Consider the following 15,956-nt stretch of genomic DNA (forward strand, 5'->3'; position numbering starts at 1 on the left):
GTAGGTCTGTTGGAGATTGCTTGAGGTCCACTCCAGACCCTGTTTGCCTGGGTATCAGCAGCAGAGGTTGCAGAAGATAGAATATTGCCGAACAGCGAGTGTACCTGTTTGATTCTTACTTTGGAAGCTTCCTCTCAGGGGTGTACTCCACCCTGTGAGGTTTGGGGTGTCAGACTACCCGTAGTTGGGGATGTCTCCCAGTTAGGTTACTCAGGGGTCAGGGACCCACTTGAGCAGGCAGTCTGTCCGTTCTCAGATCTCGACCTCCGTGTTGGGAGATCCACTGCTCTCTTCAAAGCTGTCAGAGTTGTTCGCGTCTGCACAGGCCTCTGCTGCTTCCCCTTTTGTTGTTTAGCTGTGCCCTGTCCCCAGAGGTGGAGTCTACAGAGACAGGCAGGTTTCCTTGAGCTGCTGTGAGCTCCACCCAGTTTGAGCTTCCCAGCGGCTTTGTTTACCTACTTAAGCCTCAGCAATGGCGGGCGCCCCTCCCCCAGCCTTGCTGCTGCCGTTTCGGTTAGATCGCAGACTGCTGTGCTAGCAATGAGGGAGGCTCCGTGGCCATGGCACCCTCCCAGCCAGGTGTGGGTATAATCTCCTGGTGTGCCCGTTTGCTTAAAGCACAGTATTGGTGTGGGAATTACCCGATTTTCCAGGTGTTGTGTGTCTCAGTTCCCCTGGCTAGGAAAAGGGACTCTCTTCCCCCTTGCGCTTCCCAGGTGAGGCGATGCCTCGCCCTGCTTCAGCTCTCGCTGGTTGGGCTGCAGCAGCTGACCAACACCGATTGTCCAGCACTCCCCAGTAAGATGACCCCAGTACCTCAGTTGCAAATGCAGAAATCACCGGTGTTCTGTGTCGCTGGCGCTGGGAGCTGGAGACTGGAGCTGTTCCTATTCGGCCATCTTCGGTTCAGTCATTTTGAATCCCAACTTCAGTAAAAAAGATAATTCAATGTTGCTCTATGGATATGTTTTTAGGAGGTGACATTATCAGTCAAAGGACTTCCCAGGAAAGTAAAAGGGCCAGGTAACACACATGTCAGTTGCCATTAAGCGGTCTACCCAGGTTGAAATGAGAAGATTACGAAGAAAGCAGGAAGCAGATAAGCCATCCTGAGAACTGAGCCCTCCAGGAACCAGGACGCATGGCTTGACCTTCTAATGGCACTGCAGAAAACAGATTCCAAATCTACCAGCATGACTGTAATCTCCAATTAAAGCCCAGCAGCAATAGTCAGCTCAGCTATGTGCCAGATAAGGGAAATGTCTCTGCATTTCACCAAGACTTACATTTAGATTTTTCACATTAAAAATAAGTCATGTCCCAAACAAAATTATGATTTTATTAGAAAACAAGAGAAAATGATCAACTAGATTCCAAATGTCACAATAAAGCACTGAGTTTTTAAAAATTTCCTTTTCAATGTTTATGCATTCATAACACAGTTGTAACTAAAGATATATAAATTTGCAATCTTCACATTCCTAATATAATTATTTTAATGTCTTCACAGTTAGCTATTGAGAATCATTCTAATACAAAGATAAAAACAGAATAGGTAAATATAAAAATACAACTAGCATTTTATACTACGACAAATGTCCAATTTTCATAAAACATATAGAACTACACTGTGTTACCAAAACATGGAAGACATTTTAAATCACAGGTTTCCTATTTAGTAAAATAGTTTTGTGATATGAGACCTAATTCATGTCACCATTAATGAAAACACTTGAAATAATATGCCAGCCTTGTAAATCCTTCCTTCAGTAGTTATTGGCAATGATTAAGACAGAGGTCATGAAAAACTTAATCTGTTTTTTTCAAATGCAGAACAGGCATAAAAATGATTACCACCTTTATGAAAAACTAAGCACTGCTTTTTTATTTATTTATTTATTTTTTGAGACGGAGTCTCGCTCTGTCACCCAAGCTGGAGTGCTGTGGCGGGATCTCAGCTCACTGCAAGCTCTGCCTCCCGGGTTCACGCCATTCTCCTGCCTCAGCCTCCCGGGTAGCTGGGACTACAGGCGCCACCACCTCGCCCGGCTAGTTTTTTGTAGTTTTTAGTAGAGATGGGGTTTCACCGTGTTAGCCAGGATGGTCTTGATCTCCTGACCTCGCGATCCGCCCGTCTTGGCCTCCCAAAGTGCTGGGATTACAAGCTTGAGCCACCGCGCCTGGCCTAAGCACTGCTTAAAGTCATACATATAGTAATCTGGAAAATGCACCTTGATTGATTCCACATTGTCATCTACCATATCAGATTTCCATAATTACCCTAAAGAGAAAACACCAAATACTAGTACTGTAACAGAGTGACTCATAAAGAACAGAGAGGAAAAGTAGCAAAGGTACAACAGTGTTTTTTAATGGAGACATTGCATCTTAAGTCTAATTCTTGAATTAACTTTTTTCATAGAAAAACTGCATTGCAAAAACCTAAATACAGTGTGGTACTAGCATAAGGACAGATAGTAAACCAAAGGCACAGAATTGAGAGTACAGTCAATTGATTTTCTACAAAAAAAGTCAAGTCACTGGTTAGTCTTTTCTGCAAATGGTGCTAAGACGTATATGCAAAAAATAAAAATAAAAAATCAACTAAATAAAATAAACATAGACCCAAACCTCACACCATATATAAAAACTGACCCCAAATGAATTAAAGACCAAAACGTAAAGAGTAAAACAACAAAAGTTTTAGAAAGAGCCTGGGTGCGCTGAGGCAGGTGGATCATGAGGTCAGGAGATCAAGACCATCGTGGCTAACACGGTAAAACCCCATCTCTAACAAAAATACAAAAAATTAGGCAGGTAGGTGGTGGGCACCTGTAGTCCCAGCTACTTGGGAGGCTGAGGCAGGAATATCCTTTGCACCCGGCAGGCGGCAGTTGCAGCAAGCCGAGATGATGCCACTGCACTCCAGTCTGGCGACAGAGTGAGACTGCATCTCACAAAAAAAATAAAATTAAAAAAAAAACAAGTTTTAGAAAGAAACACAGAAACTTTTCATGAGCTTTGAATAGCCAAAGTTTTTAGAAACATCAAAATCATAAGCTTTGAAACAAAAAACTAATAAACTGAATTTTGTTACAATTAAAAACTTCTGAGCACCAAATAACACCATTAAGAAAATAAGTTTATACACACACACAGTTTTCCATATTGATGCAATTTATCAATAATTAAAATTTACAGTATTTCATTGTTGGCATTGTTGGGGGGAAAGACACCATTAAACAAGCCAGAGACTAGAAGAAAATATGTGCAAATCATATATCCAATAAAGGGCTTAAATCAGACTATATACAAAGAGAGACAACCCAATATAAAAATGGGCAAAGGATTTGAATAGTCATTTCTCCAAAGAAGATATAGGAGTGACTAAGAAGCTCAATGACTGAATGCCTAAGTCAACTGTGAGAAGATAAATTTCATAATTATCATCTTTTATCCTTATCAAAAAGCTACGTAACAGAATGATTTCACTAGAAACTCCAAAGCACGTAACTTTGTATTTGTCACATCACAGTCAAGTTTTCAAATCACTGGGAAAATAAATAATAATAACATCCAGATTGGACAAGAAAAAAAACTATATCTGCAGATGACATAAGCTGGTATATAGAAAATACAAGGAAAGTCATACACATAAAAAACTATCATTACTGATAAACAGGTTCAACATGGTTGCAGGAAACAACATCACTATACAGAAACCAATTGCATTTCTATACACTAGCTACAGATACTTTGAAAATAATTACTTTCTTAATTTATAAAGGCATCAAAAAGAAAAAAATACTTAGGAATAAATTTAACATGAAGTATTAGATTGTACCCTGAAAGCAATACAACACTGTTGAAATATATTAAAGAAGACTGAAAGAAATGGAAACACGTCCCATGTTCATGTATCAGAGCTCTTAATATTGATCTAGCAAGTCAACATAAGAGCTCTTAATATTGATCTAGAAAGTCAACATAATCGCTATCAAAAGGCTGGCTCAACATTCAAAAACCAGTATCATCCATCCTATGAATAAGTTGAACAAGAAAATCATGACCATATCAATAGTTGCAGAAAAAGCACCTGACAAAATCCAATACTCTTTCAGAATAAAAACTCTCAGTAACTAGAAATAAAGGGAAAATTTGTCAACTTGATAAAGAACATTTAAAAAAACCTAAAATTAACATCATATTTAATGGTGAGAAACTCAAATGAGTTAAAAACTTATCCACATATCCATATAAAAACCTGCAAATGAATGTTTCCAGCAGTATTATTCATAACTGCCAAAACTTGGAAGCAACCAAGATGTCCTTCAACAGGTAAATGGATAAACTGTGGAACAGTGATATAATGGAATATTAATTATTCAGTGCTTTAAAAGAAATGAACTATCAATTCATGAAAAGACATGGAGGAAACTTAAATGCACACTGGTAAGTGACAAAGCCAATCTGAAAACTCTAGCTATTGTATAATTCTAACAATATGACACTGTGGAAAAAGTAAAACTATGGGGCAAAAGATGAGTAGTGGCCAGGGGTTCAGGAAGAAGAAATGAACAGGTAGAACATGCAATTCTTTTAGGGCAGTGAAACTATTTTGTATGATACTGTAATGGAAATACAAGTTATGTATTTATGAAAGCACATAGAACATACAACACAAAGAGTGAACCTAATATAAACTATAGATTTTAGTAACGATAATATATCAATATTGGCTCATCAATTATAATAAATATACTACACGAATGCAAGATATTAATGATATAGGAAACTGGCAGTGGGAGTCATATGGAAACTGTCTGTACTTGCTGCATAAATTTCCCCCAAAAAACAGTATAATTACAAAATATAATATTAATGAAGACTCTATCATTAAAAAGAGAAAATAAGTCTTTAAATTAATTTAATTCTCCTTAGAACAGAAAGCTGACTGAGGTTCTGATGAGAACAGCAGCTGTTACCTTGTCGTGTTAAAATTAACTCCAGACAGCTTTCTAATAACCTCTCATTAGGCTAGGCCTTAAACAATTGTATTCAGAGTAAATAAACAAGATTCTACTACTACTAATCTCTGAAAGTATCTTCCTTATTTGCAATTTACTTCAACTATAGGCTCTGGAAAGCCTTCCCTTCTTTTAGACTAAAAATGCAAGTAATTGAATTAAATATATATTTTTAATGTTTTTAGTATTTTTTAATTTTCCTAAGACTTAATCCTCTTCTACCTTGTTAAATGATAGCCCTCTCTGCTAGTCTACCACCCAACAGAATTCCTAATTCCATCTCTGTTCCCACAAAACTTTGTTCTTACCTCTAGAGATACATTGTCACACTGCATGTCAGTCATGTGAATACTTACCTGGCCTATCCCCTACACCAGAGGTCCCTGGTACCAGTCTGTGGCCTGTCAGGAACCAGGCTGCACAGTAGGAGGTGAGCAGTGGGCTAAAGAGCACAGCTTCATTTGTATTTACAGCTGCTCCCCATTGCTCACATTACCTCCTGGGCTCCGCCCCCTGACAGATCAGTGGCAGCATTAGAGTCTCATAGGAATGCAAATGCTATTGTGAACGGCACATGCCAGGGATCTAGGCTGCGTGCTTCCTGTGAGAATCTAATGCCTCATGATCTGCCACTGTCTCACATCATCCCCAGATGGGACCATCTAGTTGCAGAAAAACAAGCTCAGGGCTCCCACTGATTCTACATTATAGTGAGCTGCAAAAATTATTTCATTATAGACCACAATGTAGTAATAATAATAGAAATAAAATGCACAATAAATGTAACATGCTTCAATCATCCTGAAACCATCCCAGCCACCACACCCGCCATTTGGAAAAACTGTCTTCCATAAAACTAGTCCCTTATACCAAACAGGTTGGGGACTGCTGCCCTACACCATAAGCCCCTAAAAATAGGGACTATACCACAGTCATTTTATACTAAGACCTCACTCCTAGAAGGCACCACCAATTGGGATGTTTTGGATGTAAGAGACAGACACCTAACTCAGACGAACTAGCTAATCTGCCAGGAAAGTGAACAGGAGATGCTGGGTTTAAGCACTGCTGAATTGCAGGTCAAAAAAAATATATATATATACACATATATATATGTCTGTGTATTTGTGTGTGTGTCTCTTCTCTCCCCTTCCTCTCATTCACTTTTCCTCCATCTCCCTGCTTTGATTTCTCCTGTGTTGTCTTAATTTTCAGTAAGGTTTTCCCTAAGTCATAGCAAAAACTGCCACTAGCAGCTCCAGCTTAACAAACTCACAGAAGGCAAAACTTCTTCAATAGTTGCAACGAGAATACTATGGCCCCTCCAAAAACAGCTGTGACCCTTTAGTCCATTTTCATGCTGTACCTGAGACTGGGCAATTTACAAAGGAAAGAGGTTTAATGGACTTACAGTTCCACGTGGCTGGGGAAGCCTCACAATCATGGCGGAAGGCAAGGAGGAGCTAGTCATGTTTTGCATGGATGGCCGTAGGCAAAAAAAGAGAGCGCTTTTGTGGGGAAACTCCCGTTTTTAAAAGCATCAGATCTCATGAGACTCATTCTCTATCACAAGAACAGCACAGGAAAAGCCCACTCCCATAATTCAATCACCTCCCACCAGGCTCCTCCCAAGACATGTGGGAATTGTGGGAGTTACAATTCAAGATGAGATTTGGATGGGGACACAGCCAAACCATATCACTGGCCATGCTTATGTTACATGCCCATAACTGAGCCAGCAGGGTCACCTCCTCTAACTACACAGGGTGAAAATGAAGCAAGGGCAATTGCCCAGGGAAAATCTGGATGATTTATTAAAAGATGGAGGAAAAGGATGCTGGGTAGACAAAGTCAACAGACATTCACTACTTCACAGATTCTGAAAGACTGTGACTCACTCCTTTCTAGGGAGTATTTATCAGCTGCTTATGTAGAAAGCTGACTTACCCACTGAATGTCCAATAGAAATGGTCTGCAATGTCTGTCCCTGTACAATATATGTTTTCAAAATGATTTATTTTCACTTTTCTACTTCATATGGGGTTATCCACGCTGTTTCATTCTCCTGGCCCACAGTGAGAGCATTTTGCATTTATTTAAACACCTATGTTTTTCAGGACATTTCTCTTCCCCTGTCATATATAAGTATCTTAATGCCAAATGCACACACTGCAGAAGATGAATGTGTTGGTGGCTTTTGTGTGGGGAAAGATTTGAGTATATAAAATCTGGCCAAACAGACCGGAGGCTCACAGCCAGAATTATCCCAGCAGAAATGGCAGGTCTCCATGCCCCACCCTTCAAAGTTCAAAAACACAAATGAACGCAAGTCTTTGAAACTACAAATGCAACTCCACGAGGCTGGACGCCGCTTTTTCCCCAAAATAAAGCCAAGACCATTGAGGTTGGCATAGGTGGCTTCTGGTTGTGGTTTATTCCAATATTTGTGCCAAGGTCCTCCTCTCTTCTGAGAGGAGAGGAAGATAAGAAAGAGGATGGGACAAAGGAGAGGAAAAGGAAGAGAAGGAGAAGGAAAGGAAGACAACATGACACTATACACAAAAGGCCATCAGCATATATCTGCCATTTACACATGCTGGAACTCTCACAAATAACTGAAAATAATCATTTGGGGTGGTCTCCAAAATGTACATGGAAGGAACAAAACAACTTTTTCCTATCAGGCCCAATCCACTTTATCCAGCCTCTCTTACTTATACCAACCTGATTTTGCTTAAATTATTGTCAGCCTCAGCTTTTCACAGGAGCTTTCTTTTATGGATTTTCCATCCAGCAAATGTTCCTGTTCCACGGCTGGGCAGATCCGACCACAGCATGCTTGCCTACAAACCGCAGCAGCTCACCCACAGCAACTCCAACCTGGGGAGGCAAAGGCCAGAAGCCATTATAAGGACTCAAAGTCACCAACTTTCTCTCTCTCAGGGCGCGTATTTGGCAGGATAACCTCAAACACGTTCCCAATGTTCAAACTCATTATAAACAGAGACAACAGCTTACAAGGTATCGTAAAGACAAGTGTGGGCTATTCTGAGAGGAGGACTGAAATATTTAATCATTTATTGAAAAGGTTTGGCCTAGTGATTATGCTCTGTTTGTGGGAAACTGAAAAGCCAGATGTTTTAATTAACCATGGAAAACACAAGCTACAACTAAAATTTCATGAACACACTGATCTGCCCCGTGGAAAACCACAGGAATGTTCTGGCAGGGCTCAGTCTAAATTCTTGGGACACAGAGGGCTGGAATCATTCCCCTTAGGAACTCAAACAGAAAATTAACTTGCTCAATATGCTTTAAAAAGTAAAGCGAAACCCAGATTTAATCTCAAATATAAAACATTACAGGACTTCAAAGGGCACCACAAAAAGACACAGAAGTGGGGGCTACAAAAAAATTCTAATGTGGTTCAGGATTTAGAATATATTTACATTGCAATGTGAATAGTGTAACAGAAAATTTTATAGGTTACATAATCCAAAGGGGAAACGAATAATCTTTCATTTCCTAATAGAGGAAATTATATATGAAACCAATATTCAACAAGTAAATCATAAATATTATCAAACATATAATATAACTGGGCAAAAGGAATCCCTTAACTATCCTGCTGCCAAACACGTGGCCTAGCTCACAGGCGACCATGCTTTAGCTAGAGGAATCAGGGCTTCCAGAAAAACAGTGTTGATATAACGTATGCTTACTGATGGCACAGCTAGCAATTCTGGCACAAAAAACTCAGTGAGGGACTCCTATGAAAGCAATTAGTGAACAATAAGAGCTAATAGATTAAGAAGTCTTCATTTGTTAATTATAGTAACAGTTATAACAACATCCGTATATGTCAAATATTGAAAGCCTATTCAAGAGGGGACAAGACAAATGTTATTTTCAGATACTGGGTCCACAGTTCTATTTCTGTAAATCAAAACAGTCCTCGTCACAAGTGTGCCAAGCATAATATTACATTAATCTCTACCTTCAATTGAAACCTCAGTCCCAAAAATCATCTCAAAAGGAACACAGCAGAAAAAAAGCAAGATATCAAGTTATATATGTATGGTATGGTCCCAATTTTGTTCTACAAACTGAGTGCACATAATCTAAAGACACCTAAGGGTGAACAACAGCACTTTTGGGTTATGGACTGGGAAGCTATTTGTATTTTCTTTCTGGCATTTTCCAAATTTTCTACAATTAACATGCATTGCCAGTAGAATTAAGAGCATTTTTAAATAAGGGGTTTCTTTTAAGACTGCAGGAATACAAATCAGAAATGGGGTATCTATGCTATATTAGTCTGATCTTTGGTCTGCCTCTTATCTGAACAGAGTTAACAAATGAAGAAGTATTTATCTGATCACAGAAGTTCTTAATTTACACGTTCAAAACTCAAGTGTCCAGTAACACTTCCAGGGATGAACAACACTTTCCTAGAAATAAAAAATTCTTTTCTACTCTGCAAACTTGTCACAGACAGAGAACCATAGTTGTTTCCCTCCCTTACCTATCATATCCAAACTTCTCTATCACTGACCATGCCATAAAACTGTCACTTAGTTAAAAGAACGGGCTGGGCACGGTGGCTCACAGCCTGTAATCCCAGCACTCCAGGAGGCTGAGGCCAGAGGATCACTTGAGCCCAGGCATTCAAGACCAGCCTGGGCAACAAAGAGAGGCCTTGTCTCTACAAAAATTTAAAAAACCAGCCGGACATGTTGGTACATGCCTATGGGCCCAGCTATTTAGGAAGCTGAGGTGGGAAGGTCACTACAGCCCAGGAAGTCAGAGCTGCAGTGAGCCATGATCACGTCACTATACTCCAGTCTGGGAGAGAGAGTGAGACCTTATCTCAAATACATAAATTAAATAAATAAGTAAGTAAAAGAATGTCTCCTGGTGTTACCTACTTACAGGAGCAGGGCCCTTAATGACCCCTGACACACTCATTTCTGATGCTCTTAGCACCCTGAAAAACACAAGACACAATGGCAGAATCTTTATACACTAGGGGCCTTGGCAACTCATTGCTCCAAGAAGCCCATGCCCAGACAGGTAAAATGTCTTTCCCTCACAGCCACACAGCCAGCAAAGCAGGAATGAGAGTCCAGATCATTTGCCTTCACTTTGACCAAGTGCTCTTTCCACCACTATGACATTTCAGCATGCATTCATGGAAATAAAATTTGTACAAATCATGTGCAGGTATTAAATTCATACCAGCAAAACCAGAAGAATGAGACAGAAATTGATTCTACCAAAAATGAAATGCATGCAGGAGAAAAAGTGAAGACTCAATCCTAGGCTGAAAAAGACAAGGCTCTGCCTAGAACATGCTCAACTGAAGAAACAATGAGTGCACTGTGCTTGGGTAGCAGGTGTCCTGAACAAAAACTGCCTATTATACCGAAAGCTTTCTGGTCCTAGCACTGGCCCTGTTGGTAACACTACAGTCCCACCGCTCAAAGAAGAACAAAAGGCTTTCAACAAGATAAAACTACACCTGCACCAAGGCACCCACGATAGACAGGAAAGATGCATGCACCAGTGTTAGAAATAATAAGTAAGTGTCTGAAGGCATCAAGTACAGCCTCTTACTTCCAAAATTATCCAAGTCTTAAGGGAAAGACATTAGTGGTTTCAAAAATTAGGAGATGCCAGACACGGTGACTCATACCTGTAATCCCAGCACTTTGGGAGGCCAAGACGAGAGGATTGCTTGAGCCCAGGAGTTTGAGATCAGCCTGGGCAACATAGTGAGACCCTATCTCTACAAAAAATTTTAAACATTAGTCCAGGCACAGTGACTCATGCTGTAATCCTAGCACTTTGGGAGGCTGAAGCTGGCAGATAACTTGAGGCCAGGAGTTCAAGACCAGCCTGGCCAACATGGCAAAACCCTGTCTCTACTAAAAGTACAAAAATTAGCCAGGCATGTGGCACATGCCTGTAATTCCAGCTACTCAGGTGGCTGAGGCAGGAAAATTGCTTGAACCCAGGAGGAGAAGATTACAGTGAGCTAAGACAGTACCACTATACTCCAGCCTGGACAACAGAATGAGACTATCTCAAAAAAAAAAAAAAAAAAAAAAAATAGCTGGGCATGGTGGCACATGCCTGTGGTCCAGCTATTCAGGAGGCTGAAGTGGGAGGACTGCTTGATCCTGGGCGGTTGAGGCTGCAGTGAGCTGAGATCTCACCACTTGCACTCCAACCTGGGCAAGACAGCAAGACCCTGTTATAGAAAAAGAAATAAAGAAAACAATACAGTCACTAATAATTAAAATAATCCTAATCCGTCATCTCTTATGTCCACACAGCCTTGGAGAAAGAGCAGGCTTTTTTCTGTGTTCTTTAAGATTATTTCTTTGAAACATTGCTTACTTCCACTTTTTGCACAGCATCTACCTATGGTGTCCACGCCACACTAATCAGAAACCCAGAGTCTCACAAAATGGGAATAGCCTGAAAAGCCAGGGGAGAGAGGACAGATGGCAATGACAAACTCAGAAACAATCCCTGAAAGGTCTTTATTGAGCTCCCTTCTCGTCATCCTTTCCCGACTGTGCATCAGGACAACAAAGGCATGAGCTGTGAGGCTGCTCATAAAGCCGCGGCCTGGGCTGATGTGATCTGGCTTTGTGAGAGCCCAAACAAACACAATGGCTCTGTCCCGCCTCAACTGAGAAGTCAGGCACTGGGGGAAAAAAGAAAACGCTTTTTCTCCACCCAAAACCACTTCTCAAATCCCTAACATATATTCCCATGGCTGGATCCTGAAGGCAACACAATGTCAGCAGTTTATTTATTCCCTTCGATGCCTCAGTTCTAACAGTAAACATTAATGTCCGCAGCAGGCAAACGGAATCAGGGTCCTGTTGGTATTTCACAATGAAATCATAGCTTTGTTGTGAGTATTGTTCCAGTAACACCTTAAAGTCATTTGTAAGATAATGAGGGTAAGTGTAAATGTAGCAGTCTGATAAAATAACCTGTAACCCAAGAATCACAAAGTAGATTAAAGCTTGAAGTCACCAAATTATCTTTCTCAACAGAAGACTAAACAAAAATGAGAACTGGATTTGATTCACAGATTGTGAAATCCTTTTTCTACTCAAAACCTTGGTCATATAGCAGTTGGTCTTTGGCTTCGGTGAATGGCTCTGGCAAAATGTGCACCCAGACACTGCCACCATTTGAGGATCTTCAATGTTTGGCCAGAATTTTTTTTTTTTTTTTTTTTTTTTTTGAGATGGTGTTTCGCTCATCTCCCAGGCTGGAGTGCAGTGGCGCAATCTCAGTTCACTGCAACCTCCGCCTCCTGGGTTCAAGCAATTCTCCTGCCTCAGCTACCCAAGTAGCTGGGATTACAGGTGCCCGCCAACACACCTGGTTAATTTTGTATTTTTAGTAAAGACAATTTTCACCATGTTGGCCAGGCTGGTCTCAAACTCCTGACCTCAGGTGATCCACCTGCCTCAGCCTTTTTTGTTTTTTTTTTTTTTGAGACGAGTCTCGCTTTGTCACCCAGGCTGGAGTGCAGTGGCACAATCTCGGCTCACTGCAAGCTCCGCCTCCCAGGTTCACGCCATTCTCCTGCCTCAGCCTCCTGAGTAGCTGGGACTACAGGTACCCGCCACCATGCCCAGCTAATTTTTTGTATTTTTAGTAGAGACAGGGTTTCACCGTGGTCTTGATCTCCTGACCTTGTGATCTGCCTGCCTCGGCCTCCCAAAGTGCTGGGATTATAGGTGTGAGCCACCGCGCCCGGCCTTTTTTGTTTTTTCTAATGTCACAGGGAAGGTCTCTTCTTCCCAAGCCTGATTCCAGAATGACCAGGCAAACAAGGCAAGAAGGAACACACTGGAGCCCACTCCTCTCGGGGCTGTGAAAATCTGTTTTATTTTGGGAACCATTGATTTATTGCATTAATTTACTTAAAAAAAAGTACTGGAATATTTTTATTATAAAACTTAGATTTACAGTATTAATAAATTTACAGGTTAAAATGTCTGGGAAAGAAGAATATAAATTGTTTGAAAGAATGAGGGCTCGTTAAAAAAAATTTTTTTTTTCAAAAAGAATCTATCACAGATAACCAAAAAAGAACTGTTATGAAAACCCAAACTGGCATCCAACAAAATCTGCTACTGATAACAATAGGGCAGTTTGGAAAAGGGTTCATGTAGTAACTTTCCCTGTAGGATTTCAACTAGGGGAAGGGGAATATTAATTAATTAATAGGTTCACTAATGTTTTTAAAGCGGTTCTGAAACAAGGGATGAAGAAATCAACAGATTTAGAGGTTGTGGTTCCAGGTCTGCTACTTATGACCCGAGGATAACTAACAGCCTCTTTAACCTCTCTTCCATCATCTATAAAACTAGGATGATACTATCAGCCAACCTCATGGGGCTGTCAACCGTTCAAACTGAGTATGAAAGCATTATTGAAACTATAAAGCACTATATATTCATCCAACAAATATTTACTAAGAAACCACTATGCTGCTAGACGTGGCATTACGGATACAACTATGAACACTAAGCCACAGCTCTTTCTGCATGGACTGACTCTAAGGGAAGCTGTGATCTGTGGGAAGGCTCAGGGGGCTAACGGAACACGCAGGCAGCACATACTTGGAATTCCAGACAAACACCAGGTATTGTGACGTTCCCAATACTTCTGGAATGAAGTTTACCAGTGAAAAGTGATAGTGTCCTTTTTAATTTTGGCTGCTTGTTAGCTCATTCATTTAGTACATTTTTTTAAACGAGCAGTCACTATGTATCAGGTACCATTCTAGGTGATGGAGATTTGGCACTAAAAAAATTTTCTGCTTTAATGGGGCTGACATTTTGGTCATTCTTCATCCATAGGAAATATAAAATACATATAGGAAATAGAAACAAGCAGCAACGCTATGTCTGCTTCAATACAATGATTTTTTTTAACCAAAGTATCCATGCAAAAGTGTTAAAAGGAATATTCTCACTAATCTGTATATAGTAAAAAATTTTCCTATTTTAATCTCCAGGCCACATTTTACAGTATACCAAATAACTACCACCATATGAAGGGTGCTCTTAGGTTTGAGGGATACAATTTATGTGTTTCGGCACACAATGGAACACTCGCAGACACTTTTTGTTACCCCAAGTAAAAAGAACATATGCTGAAATTCATCCAGTAATAACCCCTGTTTTAACAAGGGGAATATCAATTATTTTAGAAGTATTTCCTGTAGTCATTATTTTAAAGAGTAAAAAAATAAATTGAATTATTTTAGAAACTAAACTCAAGTTCAACTTTAACATGCCAAAAGTCTGCCTTAGCAAAGTTTCTTTTCTAAAAAAAAAAAAAAATCTGTTTAATTAAAAGTCCTGAGAACTAAGCTGTGCAGGACATGTCAGCCCTGCTGTACAAAAAATTCAATATGGGATGGAGGGGAAAGGGCTGAGGAAAGGGGGGAGAAAGAAAGAGAAGGGAAGGCACAGACATGAAGATCTACACATTAATCTCTAATAATCTGAAAATCCATGCACTCAACAATACTAAAAGCCAAAGTTCAAAATATTGCATAGCAAGGATGACTATCCAGGTAAAAGTGACCAAGATGTTACCCAACTCCAGAGCAAGGGTTCCCAAACCTGGGTGATATGATTTGACTGTGTCCCCACCCAAATCTCATCTTGAATTGTAGCTCTCATAATCCCCATGTGTCATGGGAGGGACCCAGTGGCAGGTAACTGAATCATGGGGGCAAGTTTTTCCCATGCTGTTCTCATGATATAGTGAGTAGGTCTCACAAGATCTGATGGTTTTATAAAGAGCAATTCCCCTGCACACACGCTCTTGCCTGACACGATGTAAGATGTGCCTTTGCTCCTCCTTTGCTTTCCACCATGACTGTGAGGTCTTCCCAGCCATGTGGAACTGTGAGTCCATTAAACTTCTTTCTCTTATAAATTACCCAGTCTCGGGTATTTCTTCATACTAGTATGAAAATGGACTAATACACTGGGGTTCTTACATAAAATACAAAGCCCAAGTACTCTGCATCATTTTTCAACTGCTCCCAGATGATGCTAATACAGCCATGGTTGGGAACCACTGATTTACTGTATTTACTTAATGAGAAAAAGCATTGGAATATTTTTATCATAATAATGGGCAACTGTTTTTGCTAAGTGCTTTTCATTAATCTTCACACCCATCCTGAGGTAGGAAGTGTTATTATGTCTTCTTTTAAAAGGAGAAACTTGAGCATGAAAAGGTCAAATGACTTGACTGGTGTTACACAGCTTTTAAATCAAGGGCCTGGGGTTTTAATCCACGTCTTATCTGTCCTTTATTTTCTTAGCATTCTGATCTGGTGAACTTTAGCAAGCTACAGTCTTTCTTCCACTCTAGTCTAAGGAAGTTATATATGACTACTCATCTTATTAATACACCATAGGCATTAACGTTTTCCGAACTTAAATCCCCAAATTTACCAATAAATTGTGCAACTCAAGAGGATGTGAAAAACATGTATTAAGTGTTGTCTATTTAGAGCATTGGGGAAGTCGCAGGTTAGGTGTATAGTTATTTTGATTACCTTCCAACTTAAGATTAGTAAAAGGCATGCTTGCAGTCTTAGGGAATAAATGTTCCTTCATCAAAACTGGACTACCTAGAAAGAAGCTGGAAACAGTGAAGTCTAGATCATTAGGAATTATTGCCAAACCTAACACCTTTTCACAATTCCATGCTGTCGTTAGTGCCACTCCTTCTATCTATACTGCCCTGCCCTACTACTCTGATATGTCAATTCTTCGTTCCTCTAGGTCCAGCCCAAATATTACTGCCTTCATGAAGCCTTCCCCAATATAATGACAGAAATAATTCCCAAAGGCTCTGTAATTTTCA

At 40.1% G+C, this 15,956-nt stretch overlaps 1 protein-coding gene across 12 annotated transcripts in view; it reads right to left on the reverse strand.

Annotated features, from left to right (window-relative positions):
- The window catches only part of APBB2 (amyloid beta precursor protein binding family B member 2), a 427,787-nt gene that overhangs the window by 346,109 nt on the left and 65,722 nt on the right, over positions 1 to 15,956 (reverse strand). For 10 of the 12 annotated variants that reach the window (XM_010384702.2, XM_010384687.2, XM_010384677.2 and 7 more), the window contains exon 2: positions 7,752 to 7,907. The exons of the other annotated variants lie outside the window; for them this stretch is intronic. The gene's annotated coding sequence lies outside the window, so the exon portion shown is untranslated. The remainder of the gene's footprint in view (positions 1 to 7,751; positions 7,908 to 15,956) is intronic. 12 annotated transcript variants of the gene reach the window in all.

This window comes from Rhinopithecus roxellana, chromosome 2 (assembly GCF_007565055.1).
Source record: "Rhinopithecus roxellana isolate Shanxi Qingling chromosome 2, ASM756505v1, whole genome shotgun sequence".
NCBI classification, from domain to species: Eukaryota; Metazoa; Chordata; class Mammalia; order Primates; family Cercopithecidae; genus Rhinopithecus; species Rhinopithecus roxellana.